At 44.1% G+C, this 19,275-nt stretch overlaps 1 protein-coding gene and 1 non-coding gene across 2 annotated transcripts in view; both read left to right on the top strand.

Annotated features, from left to right (window-relative positions):
* LOC124553239 (tbc2 translation factor, chloroplastic-like) overlaps positions 1-19,275 on the top strand; it is a 486,991-nt gene that overhangs the window by 304,147 nt on the left and 163,569 nt on the right. The window lies entirely within an intron of this gene.
* On the top strand, positions 16,650-16,723 carry Trnat-ugu. The gene has a single exon. It is a non-coding gene; the product is annotated as a tRNA-Thr (tRNA).

Here is a 19,275-nt window from a genome sequence, read left to right as displayed (position 1 = left end):
CACATAAAAAATTCGGTGGCGTTACTTTTCAGCAAGCTCTTATGGTTAAGAGCCATGATTCAAAACTTTGATTTTCAGAGACGATAATTTTATATGGCGGGCGCACTGTGTTTGACGAAGCAAGTAAACTTGCATAGGAATGAACGATCTTACGTGTCCTAATTTGTACGTAAGAGTCAAATGTGACGAGATAGGGCACTAGTACTCAAGTGAAGTTCCAGTTTTCCGTAGCATTGTTCCTAAACATCGCAGGTTTGCCGCTTCTCGCTTTCCGCCGACTTCTCATTAGAACTGAGAAGAAATTTTAAAAGCAGATCACTAATTACCGACGACCAGCAGAATCTAACGAAAGTCTAGCATTGAACAGTCTGGAAAATAGAAACTGGTGACATTCTCGCTATTGTGATTGTTTCGCATTTCAGTAACTGCTTTACCTATGGTATTTTCTGGTGTCTGCAGCGACACACGCAAAGAGCTTCAAGGATCTCTTCACGTTAGTATAAGGAAGATAAAGACAATAAAATATTATGAATGAAATGTGAAATATACGTATTAGTCGTGACATTCGAGGAACCCGCCAGGCCGCCTGGGGTGGCCGAGCGGTTCTAGGCGCTACGGTCTGGAACCGCGCGACCGCTACGGTCGCAGGCTGGAATCCTGCCTCGGGCATGGGCGTGTGTGATGTCCTTAGGTTAGTTAGGTTTAAGTAGTTCTAAGTTCTAGGGGACTGATGACCTCAGAAGTTAAGCCCCATAGTGCTCAGAGCCATTTGAACCGTTTTTGAACCCGCCAGATTAGCCGAGAGCGCTAATGCGTTGCTTCCTGGACTCCGGTGTGCCGGCGAGCCTGGATGTGGTTTTTAGGCGGTTTTCCACATCCCACTAGGTGAATACCGTGCTTTTCCCCCCGACTCGCAGACATCTGAACACGTTCGCGCTCTTCCATGTTTTACACTAGACGCAGACAACTGGGGTACACTCATTCTGCCCAGCGGGGGGAGGGGGGGCGGGGGGGGGGGGGCGTAGGGTGGCGGCATGAAGGGCATTCAGCCACCCTTTTAACATTAACATTGCCAAATACGTACCTAACCACACCGACCGTGCGCAGCCGTGGGATAAAGGCGCAAGCGATAGCGATAGTAGTGACATATGAGGGTGGTTTGAAAAGTTCTCGGAATCAACACGAGACGTTAGCGCTAGTGCAACGATCTCTTCACGTGATGTTCATCGGACTGTTGCCTGTACACACATGGCACGTCAGTGCTCTTGGAAGAGAGCTGTGGCGGTGACGTGGCTCTGTTTTTGTTCCCACGAAGTGATTAACGAAGGTGGAAAAAATTGTGATTCGAACAGTGATTAAGTACTTCGTAAAGAAAGATATGAAAGCAAAGGACATTCGTGCCGATTTCCAGAGTACACTGGGGGACTATGTGTTCCTTCGTATTCGACTGTCGCCAAGTGGACAAATGAATTTAAATCTGGTTGGTTGGTTGGTTGGTTTTGGGGAAGGAGACCAGACAGCGAGGTCATCGGTCTCATCGGGTTAGGGAAGGATGGGGAAGGAAGTCGGCCGTGCCCTTTCAGAGGAACCATCCCGGCATTTTGCCTGGAGCGATTTAGGGAAATCACGGAAAACCTAAATCAGGATGGCCGGACGCGGGACTGAACCGTCACCCTCCCAAATGCGAGTCCAGTTTGCTAACCACTGCGCCACCTCGCTCGGTTTTAAATCTGGCCGGGAGAGCTTAGATGATGATCCGCGCTGTGGTCGGCCCAGAAATCATTGCAAAACTGCACAAAATCGTCACAGAGGGTCGCTGATTGAAAGCGCGTGAAATTGCTCACGCTTGCCAGATGTCACCTGTAAGCGTATATTACGTTTTAACTGAAGAATTAGAAATGAAAAAAATATCTGCAGACCGTGTGCCGCGACTCTTGACGCTGGATCAAAAACGCACGAGAATGGACATGTTGCTGTTGTTGTGGTCTTCAGTCCTGAGACTGGTTTGATGAAGTGGCCGCGTGGTTCTAGGCGCTGCAGTCTGGAACCGTGAGACCGCTAGGGTCGCAGGTTCGAATCCTGCCTCGGGCATGGATGTTTGTGATGCCCTTAGGTTAGTTACGTTTAACTAGTTCTAAGTTCTAGGGGACTAATGACCTCAGAAGTTGCGTCCCATAGTGCTCAGACCCATTTGAACTGGTTTGATGCAGCTCTCCATGCTACTCTATCCTGTGCAAGCTTCTTCATCTCCCACTACCTACTGCAGCCTACACCCTTCTGAATCTGTTTAGTGTATTCATCTCTTGGTCTCCCTCTACGATTTTTACCCTCCACGCTGCCCTCCAATACTAAATTTGTGATTCCTTGATGCCTCTGAACATGTCCTACGAACTGATCCCTTCTTCTAGTCAAGTTGTCCCTCAAATTTCTCTTCTCCCCAATTCTTTTCAATACCTCCTCAATAGTTATATGGTCTACCCATCTAATCTTCAACGTTCTTCTTGTCCAAACTATTTATCGTCCATGTTTCACTCGCATACATGGCTACAATCCGTACAAATACTTTCAGAAACGACTTCCTGACACTTAAATCTATACTCAATGTTAACAAATTTCTCTTCTTCAGAAACGCTTTCCTTGCCACTGCCAGTCTACATTTTATATCCTCTCTACTTCGACCATCATCAGTTATTTTGCTCCCCATATAGCAAAACTCTTTTACAACTTTAAGTGTCTCATTTCCTAATGTAATTCCCTCAGCATCACCCGACGTAATTCGACTACGTTCCATTATCCTCACTTTGCTTTTGTTGATGTTCATCTTATATCCTCCTTTCAAGACATTGTCGATTCCGTTCAACTGCTCTTCCAAGTCTTTTGGTGTGGACATATCGGAACAATTGTGGCCCGTTTTAGGAGAAACGAAAAAGATTTCTTGTGCTGGTTTGTGGTCACAGATGAAAATTGGGTGCAGTATTATATCCCAGAGACAAAACAACACTCAATGGAGTGAAAAAATGCTGATTCTCCGCCACCAAAGAAAGCAAAGACAATTCCTTCGGCGGAAAAGGTCATGGTATCCGTGTTCTGGGATGCGAAGGGGATTCTGTTTGTATATTAACTCCCCACTGTGCAACCAGTTACTGGAAAATACTATGCTAACCTCCTGGGAAAATTGCGACAAAATATAAGCGATAAAAGGTCACGTTTAGCAAGGAAGAAAGTTATCTTCCACCAAGACAATGCGCGGCCGCACAAATGTGCCGTCGCCGTGGCAAAATTACACGAACTAAGGTATTAATTGTAGCCACACCCGGCTTGTTCACCTGAAATGGCTCCTCAGACTTCCATCTCTTCCCAAAACTGAAAATTTTGCTTGGAGGCTGAAGAATCACTTCAAACGAAGAACTGATACCCTGAGTTGGCAACTGTTTTGCTGGCCTGGAGGAAACTCATTTTCGAGATGGGGTCAAGGCACTGGAACATCGTTGGACCAAGTGCAGTAATCTGCAACGGGACTACATTGAAAAATAAAAACAGTTTCAGTGATGTAAATACTTTTTTTCCATTGCGTTCCGAGAACTTTTCAAACCACCCTCGTAGTCTACTTAATAAAACCTGCTATGTAGTTTATTAAAGTGCAGTTACCATTGTATACACGGTGAAAAGTATTTAAACCGACAAACATTGGGAGGTTGTTGTAGGCGACATCAAAATAAATATTTTTCCCTAATGTCATTTTTTCCTAAGAGGATTATTTAAACCGTTGAGGGCCGTATTACGCTCTTCAGTTGCTAGAGGCCGTATTACGCTCTTCACTTGTAGTCACCAGTGTATTAGTGCATTGTCTCTGTTTACTAATAGAGCGATACACCTGGAGTGGGTACACTGATATGGTTGGTGCGTACTACGTAGCGCTCCACAACGGACGAGCTGCACAGCGGGTTTATCAACAACAACATCCTAATCGCCGTATCCCGCATCATACGACCTTTGCTGCTGTGTACCAACGTCTGCGTGAGACCGGGTCATTTAGCAGATTACCTGCACAGGGACGCCGTCGCACGGTAAGAACGCTACCATTTAAGAAAACTGTCTTGCAGCATGTGTAGCGGGATCCTTCAATCAGCATTCGTGCAATTGCACGTAACATGGGGACGAATCAGACGAATGTAAGAACAGTTCTTCGAGAGCAGCTGTTACGTCCATTTCATTTACAGGGTGTCCACAACCTGGAACCAGTTGATTATCCACCCAGAGCACACTTCTCGCAGTGGTACCTGGAACAGTGTGAAATGCACCATCCTCTGTGTTGTTTACCGACGAAGCAACGTTCGGGAGTGATGGAGTCTTCAACATGCACAATTCGCATGTTTGGAGTGAGGATAACCCACATGCCACAGTTACTAGCGCTCATAAAGTGCGGTTCTTCGATACTGTGTGGGTCGGTGTTGTTGGAGACTGTTTAATTGGGCCGTACCTGCTACCTAGTTGTTCTCTCTTGGTCATAAAAAAAATGGAAAAGTGTTTGTCGGTTTAATTAATTTGCCGCCAGAGGAATCTTCCTCTACCGGTTTAAATACTCCTCATAGGAAAAAATGACATTAGGGAAAAATATTTGTTTTGATGTCACCTACAGCCTCCCAGAGTTTGTCGGTTTAAATACTTTTCACCCTGTATAGTGAAGCATTTTTCTTTATGCTCGTTCACGTGTGTTCTATCCACTGTAAATCAGCGTTGAGACAAAAACCAATTAGGCGCTTGGCACACACCTACAGGAGGTACGGGCGTATATTGTTCTGCGTAAGCAGCTTCTTCTTTGTTATAATAATTTTGCATTCTGAAGGACCAGTTATTTCACAAGCAGTACAGGAATAAAAGTGGAAATCTCTTGTTGCTGTCTTTTAATTACAGAACGCCCAGGGGTTGTTTCATAAAATTCGAAACTGTTATTGGGAAAGTTAGCTCTCCTCGGGGCAGAATTTCTTCCAGGCACGTTATTGGGCGGAAGTTTATTTTCGAAAAATTTCGTGTAACACGCCAATGCCAAGTCTGTAATTAATTCAGAGCGCCCCTCTAACTTGGTAGCTGGCGTGAGCACGAACAAAAGTTTGCTCGATGCCTGTCAGTGCAATTTTCATGATGTTAACTATTGACACACACATCCTTACAACGCGGTGCCACTACGTTGGGATCACAGATTTACTTCAAACATTGTAGGCCATCAAAACAACTCAATGTACAAGTAGTAAGTTGCATTACTGTGCCAACTGCGAGAAACTCGCGAGGAAAGTTTTGCGCGTCTATTATGTGGCTTAACGTCCGGTAGCTACACCCGGATACGTTAAGAGTTTGTAAGACGATGGTGTCTGAGGCAACAGTTCGCCTCCCGCTCAAACTTAATTATTAATTTTTTTTTTCCATCGCCGGTCGTATTTTTTAACTTACATGACATTCGAGGAGTAATATAATGAAGAAGAAAGACAACGTGTATTGGCATGAAGTTTCAATTTAAATTTTTCATGTCTGCATGACAAATACCATCCTGCAGCGTATGATGTTGCGATCAAATGGTTCAAATGTCTCTCAGCACTATGGGACTTAACTTCTGAGGTCATCAGTCCCCTAGAACTTAGAAATACTTAAACCTAACTAACCTAAGGACATCACACACATCCAAGCCCCAGGCAGGATTTGAACCTGCGACCGTAGCGGTCGCACGGTTCCAGACTGTAGCGCCTAGAACCGCTCGGCCACGCCGGCCAGCATGTCGCGACCGAATCCGACAAGTAACGGTACCTTAATTACTCTCGTGGTCTGGCACACTGTAACTTACTACAGTACACGGTGTATCAGAAAGAAACATGGGATTTAAAAAAAAAAAATCACGAGTATTATGTTGTTTGAAATATGTTCGTCAATAACGAACTGTTAGAAAGAGCAAACTATCGAGTTTTACATGATTCCCGATAGGTAGCAGCAGTGTGCGCACACTTCATTTCCGGAAAAAGAAAGCGTTTGTGTTCTACATTTTGCGCAGTGCGAGTCAGTAATGACTGTTCAGCATGACTTTCGTACTTGATACGGTGTGGATCCTCCTACAGCACAAAGCATTAGACGATGGCATGAACATTTCCAAGAAACTGATTGTTTATGTAAAGGCAAATCGCCGGCATCGATTCGTGTCCATTGTGCATTCTGACGGTGTGGGACAATTCCAGCAGCACAATGCGACACCCCACACGTCCAGAATTGCTACAGAGTGGCTCCAGGAACACTCCTATGAGCTTAAACACTTCCGCTGGCTAGCAAACTCTCCAGATATAAAGATTATTGAGCATATCCGGAATGCTTGCAACGTGCTGTTCAGAAGAGATCAGCACCACTTCGTACTCTTATGGACTTATGGACAGCCCTGCAGGATTCATGGTGTCAGTTCCCTCCAGTTCTACTTCACTCATTAGTCGAGTCCATGCGACGTCGTGTTGCGGTACTTCTGCATGCTCGAGCGGGCTGCACGATATTAGGCAGGTGTACCATTTTCTTTGGCTCTTCAGTGTAATTGTGTACTGAATGCAAACTATTTAACTGAAACTCGGGCCGGCCGGTGTGGCCGTGCGGTTAAAGGCGCTTCAGTCTGGAACTGCGTGACCGCTACGGTCGCAGGTTCGAATCCTGCCTCGGGCATGGATGTGTGTGATGTCCTTAGGTTAGTTAGGTTTAATTAGTTCTAAGTTCTAGGCGACTGATGACCTCAGAAGTTAAGTCGCATAGTGCTCAGAGCCATTTGAACCATTTGAACCGAAACTCGGTTCTGAAAAGCGTCATGAAAGTTTAGTAACTTGTAGTGAAATGTCTGAGTTGGCCGCCCGCAGTGGCCGAGCGGTTCTAGGCGCTACAGTCTGGAACAGCGCTGCTCCTACGGTCGCGGGTTCGAATCCTGCCTCATGCATGGATGTGTGTGATGTCGCCGGCCGCGGTGGCCGAGCGGTTCTAGGCGCTACAGTCTGGAACAGCGCTGCTCCTACGGTCGCGGGTTCGAATCCTGCCTCATGCATGGATGTGTGTGATGTCGCCGGCCGCGGTGGCCGAGCGGTTCTAGGCGCTACAGTCTGGAACAGCGCTGCTCCTACGGTCGCGGGTTCGAATCCTGCCTCATGGATGTGTGTGATGTCGCCGGCCGCGGTGGCCGAGCGGTTCTAGGCGCTTCAGTCCGGAACCGCGCGACTGCTACGGTCGCAGGTTCGAATCCTGCCAGGGGCATTGATGTTTGTGATGTCCTTAGGTTAGTTAGGTTTAAGTAGTTCTAAGTTCTAGGCGACTGATGACCTCAGATGTTAAGTCCCATAGTGCTCAGGGCCATTTGAACCATTTTTTTGTGTGATGTCCTTAGGTTAGTTAGGTTTAAGTAGCTCTACGTTCTAGGGGACAGATCACCTCAGATGTTAAGTCCCAGCCGGCCGAAGTGGCCGTGCGGTTAAAGGCGCTGCAGTCTGGAACCGCAAGACTGCTACGGTCGCAGGTTCGAATCCTGCCTCGTGCATGGATGTTTGTGATGTCCTTAGGTTAGTTAGGTTTAACTAGTTCTAAGTTCTAGGGGACTAATGACCTCAGCAGTTGAGTCCCATAGTGCTCAGAGCCATTTGAACCATTTTTGTTAAGTCCCATAGTGCCCAGAGCTATTTCAACAATTTTTTTGCAAAAAGAGTCAACCAGTTTGTTCCAGTTGTTTAAGCTTGAGCAAGTGTGTAATATCCATACACTGACCCTGTACTGCAGGATAAGACAGTTCTTGTATTCGGCATGCGAATTATTCCTAGCCCAAAGCGTATCCAAAACACGTGACACTACCTTTTTAACACCAATAGAAACCGAGGTATGTGCACCGAAGAATCCCGTTCGTATGCGCGGCGTTTTGGAACGTATTAGGTAAGCATGCCACCGTGTGTATGCCTTTGAATCGAACAGGATCCCAGATATTTCCTGCAAATGTGTGCCACTACAAGTCGGCTGCTGTAGATGTTGACTTCAACACATCTCGTCGTGCACTACGTATGTCGTTAATAGCCCAACATACACTATGTATTCAAAAGTATCCGGACACCCCCAAATAACATACGTTTTTCTTATTAGGTGTATTGTGCTGCCACCTACTGCCAGGTACTCCATATCAGCGACCTCAGTAGTCATCGGACATCGTGAGAGAGCAGAATAGGGCGCCCCGCAGAACTTTCAGCGTGCTCAGGTGATTGGGTGTCACTTGTGTCATACGTCTGTCTGTACGCGATATTTGCACACTCCTAAACATCCCTAGGTCCACTGTTTCCGATGTGATAGTGAAGTGGAAACGTGAAGGGACACCTACAGCACAAAAGCGGACAGGCCGACCTCGTCTGTTCACTGACAGAGAACGCCGGCAGTTGAAGAGCGTCGTAATATGTAATAGGCAGACATCTGTGCTCAACATTCCAAAGTGCGTCAGGACCACAGCAAGTACTATGACAGTTAGACGGGAGCTGAGAAAACGCCAAACCACCCATCGCTCGGTGTAAGGAGCGTTAACATTGGACGACTGAACAGTGGAAAAACGTTGTGTGAAGAATCACGGTACACAATGTGGCGATCCGTTGGCAGGATGTGGGTATGTCGAATGCCCGTGAACGTCATCTGCCAGCGTGTGTAGTGCCGACAGTAAAATTCGGAGGGAGTGATGTTAGGGTGTGGCCGTGTGTTTCATGGAGGAGGCTTGCACCCGTCGTTGTTTTCCTTGGCACTATCACAGCACAGGCCTACATCGATGTTTTAAGCACCGTCTTGCTTCCCACTGTTGAAGAGCAATTCGGGGATGGCGATTGCATCTTTCAACACGATCGAGCACCTGTTCATAATGCACGGACTGTGGCGGAGTAGTTACACAACAGTAACATCCCTGTAATGGACTGGCCTGCACAGAGTCCTGACCTGAATCCTATAGACCTTTGGGATGTTTTGGAACGCCGACTTCGTGCCAGGCCTCACAGACCGAGGTCGATACCTCTCCTCAGTGCAGCACTCCGTAAAGAATGGGCTGCCATTCCCCAAGAAAACTTCCAGCACCTGATTGAAAGTATGCCTGCGAGAGTGGAAGCTGTCATCAAGGTTAATGGTCGACCAACACCATACTAAATTCCAACATTACCCATGGAGGGCGCCACGAACTTGTAAGTCATTTCCAGCCAGGTGTCCGGATACTTTTGATCACATAGTGTAGGTAAAGTGAGTACAGAGAGCTTTTGTTTCTTTCCGCCCTTCTAGTGGCGTTGAATGTGTATCAGGACTACAAACAAAGAGGCAAAAAATGTAATTACCGACCTGCAATTTTTCGGGGTGATTATAACTTGATGATTACTTTTGGTATTCAGATATCGAACCTGCAGTCGGAAATGAATTTTTCCGGCTATACGATGCGGTGAATTAGCATATAGGATGAGGCGCATGTTCGCAAAATCCTCTTATTTCATAACAAGCATCTGGCTGTACCACCGAGAATAACAGCTCAGTCGAAAGGTACGTCCGCAGTACACCTCTCTCCTCTCACGCTAGCGTGGACTCATGGAAACAAAAGCGCAGGTGAAAAAATTAGTCTACTGAACGGAATATACGCAAGCGTTCTTTCGTGTCCACCATATCTCGCGTCGCCATTCAGGCAGACTTCTATGCAGCCGTTTCTTTGTATTGTGTTCACAAGGAGAGGTCCTCAACGGTGCGACCTACTTTATGAAACTATGTATACGGTGATCTGGGTTAAGATCCCAGGTATCACACACTGCAGACCTTCACCTTGGTGGGACTTCGTTCGCGAGTAGTTCACGAAAAAAAAAAATTCGTAATTGTTTGTGGCAGTCAGTATCATTAAAACAGTTGTGTTGTTCAGTCCGGTTGCGTGGTATATTGGATAGGATAACAGCTTCATATGTAGGAGATTGTGGCTTCGAAACTCGTCAGATGTACAACATTTTTTATTTTTATTCTTTATCGAAATTATTTCGAACATTAATTTTATTCAATTAATTGGCTTAAACGTAATTTTTTATTTCTATTCCCTTGTCACAACATTTTAATCGCCATATGAACTTTTTCATTTGTTTAAGTTTTTTCTTTATATCATTCTTTTTCAAATCGGAATTTTTATAAATATAAATTTAGTTATTTTTATCTATTATAATATTAAATTACTTGAAAATTCGATCTATCACAAAAGATAAAACACGAAATAGGTGTTTGTATTTTTGCAATGGTGTGAAAACTGTATTTTTGCTACCATATGTGTATGTTTTGTTTTGCACAGTAATTGTTTCAGTTTTTTCTTTATATCATCCTTTTTCAAATCGGAATTTTTGTGATTATGAATTTAGTACTTTTTGTCTATTATAATATTAAATTACTTGAAAATTCCCATTTATCAGGTAAGAAATAAAACATGAAACAAGAGTTTGTATTTGTGCAGAGGTGAGAAAAACGCATTTTTGCTACCATATGTGCATTTTTTGCACACTAATTGTCATACATACATTTAAAACATGACCTAAATACTTACTGCAGTATGAACAAAGTAACGCTGATGGAAATTTAAATGAAAGGCCGGTTTATAAGTAAAACCAAATTCAAGCAAAGTGAAAAACAGATATAACGCAATTATGTGAACGAAAACACAGGGTTATAAAACATAAATTAAATCTAAATTAATACATAAAATTAATTAAAAACACATGATCAAAGATTTCAAGTGCTGAAAGAGTGATAGGAAGGAGAATGAGAGCAAATGAAGAAGTTGATATTATGATTAAAATTATGTGACAAACTTTAAGTTTAAATAGAAAGAAGTATATTGAAGAAATTAAAAAGAAAGAAATAAAGATTATTAGGAAAATATTAGGTCCCAAAATTACTGATGGAGAAACTTATAGGCTGAGATAAGGAAATAGAAGAATACACGGACGTTGATGGTGACATGAGAAAACGAAGACTTAAAATTTATGGGCTCAGTAAAAGAATGGCACTCACTAGGTTGACAAAACAAATAGTAGAATTCTATGAAAACAGAAGTAAGGAAAAACTGAGCCTATTAAATGGATCGGTGCGATTAAGGGGGATCTTAAAGTGGCCAGTGTAACTCAGGTAGACGTTACATATTTGCTTGGTAAATTGGTCAGAGGGAAATTAGAAGACAGACTGGAACACCGTGGTCTGATGAAAGAAAGAGACTTCATTGTGAAAGGATGAAATGAATTTGTACAAAAAGGAAGGCCAACCATCAAAAATGAGATTGATGGATTGTACTTCACGTGGACCTATTTGTCCGATATGTGATTAATAATATGTGACAAAGGAATGAAAAAATTAAATTTAAATCAATTAATTGAATAAAAATGACGATCACTCTTTGATAAAGATGCAAAAATGAAATAAATTGTCGACCCAACGTGATTCGACCGCACAACCTTTCTGCATGTGAGGCTTTCACCCCGTCCATTATACCACACAACTACACTCAATTATGCAACTTTTTTAATGCTACTGAGTGTCACATGAAATTCTGAATTTCTTTCGCCAATTACTGGCAATTACGAGGGCCCCCAGGGTGATTGGCTGCAGTGTGTGATACATGGAGCCTTAACCCACATCACCTTAAAGATAGTTTCAAAAAGTCGATCTCACCGCTGGGAACCTCTCCTCGTATTATTATGATGAAATGTGACAAATGAAACTCGAAGTCAACTATGGGTAAACAGTATGCAAATTGGCAGAGTTATGAAAAATAAAGTGACGGCTACGTTTTGTTTGCAAATTTCATAAGGAGTTCACGGCGAGATTTTAGATTTCCTGATTGGGAAGCTAAGGGCTTGTATCTCTAGGCAAGATAGTTTTCACGCGTAATCCAATACCTGTACCAGTGAGGTTGGGAACAACATTTCATTAGCTGGGAACTGGCGACTTGTGTAGCAGTTTAACGCACTTATTTCGTATTTTAGAACGAAGCATTTCATTGACCGTTTGTGAAACTGAAAAGTACTTAAAGGAGATTCTTAGTAGTTATGTGAAGCTTAATTGATTTTCTGTCGTCATTTATATTTCTTTTTAAAACAAGGTGTTCACTCGAATTCATTCAAAGAATATCTTCATTGTCATCTCCTTCCAAGCATTAGGCGTTATAGTCAGCTGTTCCGGTCTCTATTGTGTATCCATTCACTAGGTCTACCTAGTTCTCTCTTTCCAGTTGCCCGATAATTCATTAAATCTTTTTTGGCAGTCTGTTTGCTATGGTTCTGTCAACGCGAGCCTTCATTCTGGTGTATCTTGTCTTTAACTGCAAAACTTTTTAAATCTGATTTTATTCTTTCATGCCTTATTTTATCCGTTTTATTACAGCCTCTTACATATCTCACGAACTTCATCTCTGTTGCCTGTATATGTGATTTTTTTTTGTTACTGTCCATGATTTCGAAACATATACAACAGTAGCTACAGCCGTATACTTATAGAATTTCATTAGTGTATCTTTTGATGCTTTTCTTCGCAAAGTTCTTCTCAATGTCTTTGTCTTAGTTAAAACTAATACCACATCCTAAATAGTAGAAGTGGGATACTTATCCTAAAATGAAGGTGTTCGACAATGGAGCAGTCTATTACATTATTTAACTTATTTACTGACGACCTATTACCAAATGAAAAGGTGAAATACTGTTAGGAACTGAAATAGAATCTTGCTTGACATTAAGTACTCTGTTATATGCTGATGACCAGATAATTATATAGGAAACACAAGATAAAAAAATGTTCAAATGTGTTTGAAATCTAATGGGACTTAACTGCTAAGGTCATCAGTCCCTACGCTTACACACTACTTAACCTAAATTATCCGAAGGGCAAACACACATACACACACACACACACACACACACACACACACACACACACACACACACACACACACACATACATATGCATGAGGGAGGACTCGAACCTCCGCCAGGACCAGCCGCATAGTCCATGACTGCAGCGCCTGGGACCGCTCGGCTAATACAGCGCGGCAAAACACAAGATAATTTATAAAAAGCAGTATATAGATTGACACAAAACAAGACACATTTTTGTAATTTATTTATTAAGATTTTCCTCTATACGAAGTTTTTTCTCCAACATAACAAATACCCGCAAATTATTACATGTGTTACATAAGAGCTTAGCTTATCTCCTTAGGATGTCCGTCCAGGTGTTTCGATTTTATATATCATCTTCCTCTGCGCCACATCTTCCCATTGTTAATCGTACATTTTGGAGCGGGGTGATCACAGGGTGTCCTCTTCTTCGGTTCCTGTTCCAGGATCATTTTCGGAATTCTGGCTTCCTCCATTCTTCTTACCGTTGTAACATCCTTCTATCCGTCAAGTCATGTATTCTTTCTCTTAATCCATTGTCGTTATTACTTCGTCGTTTCTCGCTTTCTCTTTCACAGAAATTCTTGCTGATCTTCTATAGACGTCCATTTCTACAGCCTAACTATACCTGCAAATAAGACAAGGATATTGGATTTCAAAGTAAAGAATCCAGTCAGGTCAAAAATATTCAATAAAAAAATTACATATGATTAACATCCTCAGATTCGGCAAATTCTGGATTGTCAGAGCTCAGAGAATGCACTTGAATGGAGTTTGCGTTTTCAAACTTTGTATTTTTTTGCATAACTAATGTTCTTCGTTTCAGTTTGTAGTCTTTTAATGAGGAGCTTCGCCTTTCATCTTTTTATTTTGTTTAGATGTAAGTCTGTTGAGTCACATTAGTGGGAATATTCGTCCACAGCTTTCATAAGCATTTGCCATAAAGTTGTCGACTTCTTCTTCACTGTTTTTCTGCTTCGACACTTGCCTTATTCTTTACAGCAATACGACTGCAGACTGTTAAACTTATGTTTCGTTTCTACTAATGTGAAACTAGATTTTTGCCTCTGAGGACATCATGTCTCAAACTTATATTCAAACAATCTTTCGACGTGGCATTCTATATGACTCCTATCTTTCTTTAATGATCTATAGATTTCGATGTGTTTTATTTTGGAGTAAACAAGCATCACTGGACACACATCGCCATAAAGCGTAGCTTCTACACACTACGCACATGGGCCCCTGTTAAACAGCGCGAGAGATCCCCACCAAACACGTGAAGCAACGCATTATGATGCACATCCTCAACGTGCAAGTTAGGCCATTCAAAAATACGTACGCGTGCGTGCACTGTTGGAAATTCCTGTGCCCTAGGGCCTCAGCCCGGCTGCGATATACCCCAAGACTGCCGGACCGCCTACCCAGTAGACGTCAACAACATAACAACAACAACAACAACAACAACAACATGTTTACAGCCAGGCTTGTTCAAAAATGGTTCAGATGGCTCTGAGCACTATGGGACTCAACTGCTGTGGTCATAAGTCCCCTAGAACTTAGAAATACTTAAACCTAACTAACCTAACTAACCTAAGAACAGCACACAACACCCAGCCATCACGAGGCAGAGAAAATCCCTGACCCCGCCGGGAATCGAACCCGGGAACCCGGGCGCCAGGCTTGTGGAAGGCGCCACTTCGGTTGTGCCAACACCGCTGCACTGTTTCCTTAACGCCGGTCACGTGTATAAAAATAGAGCAGGACCGGTACTCGTCCACTCGGCTGGTATTTATATGGCTGAATGGCTCCACTACGGCGAGTTGAATTGTGGCTCCAGTGAAATGAAGTAATCAGCAGCTACCGCTGAGTTATATGAGCAGATATATCCTTGAGTGACCTCGCACTCTTAATCGAGTAACCTTCAAGTATTCCTACTGTAAGTAGGCTGTTTAGGTTTTTATGTTGGTAACGCCTCGTAGCGCTCTGTATGAAAATCACTGACTGTGCTGTGTGCAGACTGTGGCTAGTTGACATTGTTGGAATAGTCACTATTGTAGTGTTGGGCAGTTGGCTGTTAACAGCGCGTAGCGTTGCGCAGTTGGAGGTGAGCCGCCAGCAGTGGTGGACGTGGGGAGAGAGACGGCGGAGTTTTGAGAGCGGATGATCTGGACGTGTGTCCATCAGAGACAGGAAATTTGTAATACTGGATATCATGAACTGATATATATATTTTATGACTTTTCAACACTATTAAGGTAAATACATTGTTTGTTCTCTATCAAAATCTTTCATTTGCCTCCAAACACGTCTCCGACGATTGTGTGGTTGAACGCATGTGCGACAATTATCGGTGAAGAGAACGTGATACCAATCCTGAGCGGTCCATTCGGCATGTTCTTGGGCACATCTGTACTGCACTGCACGGTGTCGTGGTTACAAAGATGGACATCGCCATGGACGTCGGGACTGGACTTGCGCATCATGCAGCCTATTGCGCACAATTTGATTCGTAACACGACGTCCTGTGGCTGCACGAAGAGCATTATTCGATATGGCGGCGTTGCTGTCAGGGTTCCTCCGAGCCATAATCCGAAGGTAGCGGTCATCCACTGCAGTAGTAGCCCTTGGGCGGCCTGAGCGAGGCATGTCATCGATACTTGCTCTGTATCTCCTCCGTGTCCGAACAACATCGCTTAGGTTCACTCCGAGACGTCGGGACGCTTCCCTTGTTGAGAGCCCTTCCTGGCATAAAGTAGCAATGCGGAGGCGATCGAACCGCGGTATTGACCGTCTAGGCATGGTTGAACTACAGACAACACGACCCGTGTACCTCCATCCTGGTGGAATGACTGGAACTGATCGGCTGTCGGACCGCCTCCGTTCAACGGGCGCTACTCATGCGTGGTTGTTTACATCTTTGGACGGGTTCAGTGACATCTTTGAAGAGTCAGAAGGACTGTGTCTGTGATACAATATCAACAGTCAACGTCTGTGTTCACGAGTTCTGCAAACTGGGGTGATGCAAAACATTTTGATGTGTGTAGCTTCACAGTAATCTTAGTCTGAGAAATGGACAACAGAGGATAAACACATTTATTTTTCGATCAAACAATTCAGTTTTTTGCAAAGCTTTGCTAGTAGTGAAGATATCACCATACGGCCACAGTACAACGAGGTGTAGCACGCTGAGGTTTTCTATACGGAGAGATACAAAACGTGTACAACGTGCAGACAACACGAACGTTAGTACTGTGACGTTTGTGAGTGTAAACTAACGTCGGTGTCTGAGGCAGAGTTACTTCATCTTCGTGTAAGATGAAGAAACTGCCAAAGGCGTAATCAATAAGAATCCTAGCTGCACAGTACGAAGAGAAGGGCGTTGTTTCTAATAAAGAAAAAAGTCTGTGGAGACATTAACTAGATAATATGTATATGAAGACAGTAACTTGTTGTCGAAAGAACAGTTACCGTGCAGCTTTTCCCTGGAATAAATGATGACTAACTGACAAGCTCAGCTGCCGACAGGTGTTGTTGTCATACCTCGATGTGGACAGATGAAAATGTGTGCCCCGACCGGGACTCGAACCCGGGATCTCCTGCTTACATGGCAGACGCTCTATCCATGTCTATAAGGTGCAGTACATAGGTGGAATTGTGGACAGTTGGGAATGTGAGTCTCACGGGGAGCGTGCAAGGGATAAGTCCCTGCAGTCGCGCCATGCATCTGTGTCCTCGGTGGCTCAGATGGATAGAGCGTCTGCCATGTAAGCAGGAGATCCCGGGTTCGAGTCCCGGTCGGGGCACACATTTTCAGCTGCCCACATCGAGGTATGACAACAACACCTGTCGGCAGCTGAGCTTGTCAGTTAGTCATAGATAATACGTGTTTTGATGCGACGTCTGTGAACAGCGACTGGGAGTGCAAGCGCATGTAAACAGCAAGGAAAACACAATAATAACATCGCCAGAAGATGATGAGTATGTCACTCGTCGAAACGTCGCAGTTTGAAGACACCGCCACCCGGCTGGAAGCCCGAGAACTCTTCGCCAACAATAATATCCTTTTTCTGAGTGGTGTGGTGAGGTGCCGTAGTTTCAGTTGTGTTTTCATATGACAGGACTGTTGAGTCGTTTCGTTTTAGATTCGAACCAGCGATCTACGGACACCATCCTATAAAATTCGACGGCCTTCAACTCTAACAGCCTTTGTTTTTTCCTTTGATCTCATTTTGTTCCACATTGTTCGTTGAATTTGTTGGATGCGGACGTCCGATGGCACCCGTTTAAGTTCTATGTTCATCCACTCACTCATATTTTTGTTACAGACGGTAGCTAACCCCTCTGGCCGAACACGCTGAGCTACTGTGACGGCTACAACTCAGCTACAGAATAATTGAGGTGAAGTTCGGTAGCACGACAATTTTCGCTTCGCGGTTAATGTCGTGGAATGACGCTATCCTTCGTTGTAACAGTGGGACAGCGTATCTCGGAGGCGAGTTGATGTTAACTTCGCTGTGCAACACGTTTTTAATTAAACTAGAAAACTCTTGGGTCGACATGGTAGCAATTTGCCGGCACTGTGCAACCACATTTTGAGCATATTCTAATTCTCTGGAACGCTCAATGAAATCTGCTGGTTTCACGGGACAGAGCGGATGAGAGTGTGGAAAGGTGCCAAGACCAGTTAGTCTTAGTTACACAAGAACACAAAAAGTGTATTGCCTTTAAAACACAAAGTCATTCCTCTTTAAAACAAGGAACAATTCACGGCTGATGGCCAAAGTAACTTCTCAATAACAAAAAGCACTCCGTCTTCAGGCCACAAGTGGCCCATCGGAACCATCCGACCGCCGTGTCATCCTCAGTTGAGAATGCGGCCAGCAGGGGCATATGGTCAGCACACCGCTCTCCCGGTCGTTATGATGGTTTTCTGTGACCGGAGCCGCTACTATTCGGGCGAGTAGCTCCGCAATAGGCATCTCCAGGCTGAGTGCACCCCGTAAAATGGCAACAGCGCATGGAGGCCTGGATGGTCACCCATCCAAATGCCGACCACGCCCGACAGCGCTTCGGTGAACTCACGGGAACCGGTGTATCCACTGTGGCAAGGCCCTTGCATCTCAATAACAAAGGGTTTAAATAATTCATTTTAAAACACAAGGATTTAAACAAACGCCTGAAGGCCATAATTACGTAAAATTAAAATATCTTCTCAGCTGAAGGTCCAAATAACATTCTAGATGACCAGAGGAAATTGTTTAAAAGGCAAGCACTTACAAATTTCGGCTCCAAGCCATATTAAGGAATATTTGAAATAATTCTTCAGCTGAAGGCCCAATAATATTTAAAAATAATAAAAGGCAACCTTTTACCCAGTACAACAGAAAGCCATCTTAAGAAAAATTGGAATATCTTCACGGCTGAAGGCCCAAACAATTATTGTAAATAGTTGGAAATGAGCGTTTGGCGTCATTGGCCGGGAGGCCCCTCGCGGGGCAGGTCCGGCCGCCATATCGCAGGTCTTATTACATTCGGCGCCACATTGGGCGACCTGCACGCCGGATGGGGATGAAATGATGATGAACACAACACAACACCCAGTCCCTGAGCGGAGAAAATCTCCGACCCAGCCGGGAATCGAACCCGGGCCCAGAGGACGGCAATCCGTCACGCTGACCACTCAGCTACTGGGGCATTGTAAATAGTTAAAGACAAAACTTAAGATGAGCATTTGCACAGTACGGCTGAAAGCCACAAATTTTAAAATAAACGCGGCTGAAGGCCTAAATACAGAGCTAACAAGAATTTTAAATAAAACGCGGCTGAAGCCCTAATCTTAAAATACTTCACATAAGGTTCGGCTGAAAGCCATATACTGAACATAGAACAGACCAAATTAATACACGGCTGAAGGCCTGGCACAGTACTTGCGACAAAAGAAAATCTCAATCACAAACAACAGAACAGTGGTGCTCAGAAGTGTTCCAAGGGTCGGGCTGGGGAGGAAACACTAACGTAAGTTTAGGTGAGACAGGCAGCCAAGCGTAATACTAAATAATCGGATGGCAAGACGACCTACGGTCGGCTAAAGGACCAACCAACAACCTAATCAATTCCCTTCCACCCGGCCAACGGCACCACAACCGAAAATATCTGCGAGGTCGAAGATACCAGCAGAACTACGTCTTCAAATATTGGCGCTGAGATGCAGCCAAGGCACAATAATCACTGAAAAATATGAAGAAAGACTGTGGAACTACACGCCGTGCTGGAGAGCATCAACTGGCTACTCCAGCATTCATCTGCTCAGTGGAAATCACAGAAGCTACACATAGTTCCACGTAAACACTTGCAC

The sequence above is a fragment of the Schistocerca americana genome, chromosome 11, assembly GCF_021461395.2.
Source record: "Schistocerca americana isolate TAMUIC-IGC-003095 chromosome 11, iqSchAmer2.1, whole genome shotgun sequence".
In the NCBI taxonomy this organism is placed as follows: domain Eukaryota; kingdom Metazoa; phylum Arthropoda; class Insecta; order Orthoptera; family Acrididae; genus Schistocerca; species Schistocerca americana.
The sequence above is the reverse complement of the archived record's forward strand: the minus strand, read 5'-3'. Positions and strand labels throughout refer to the sequence as shown.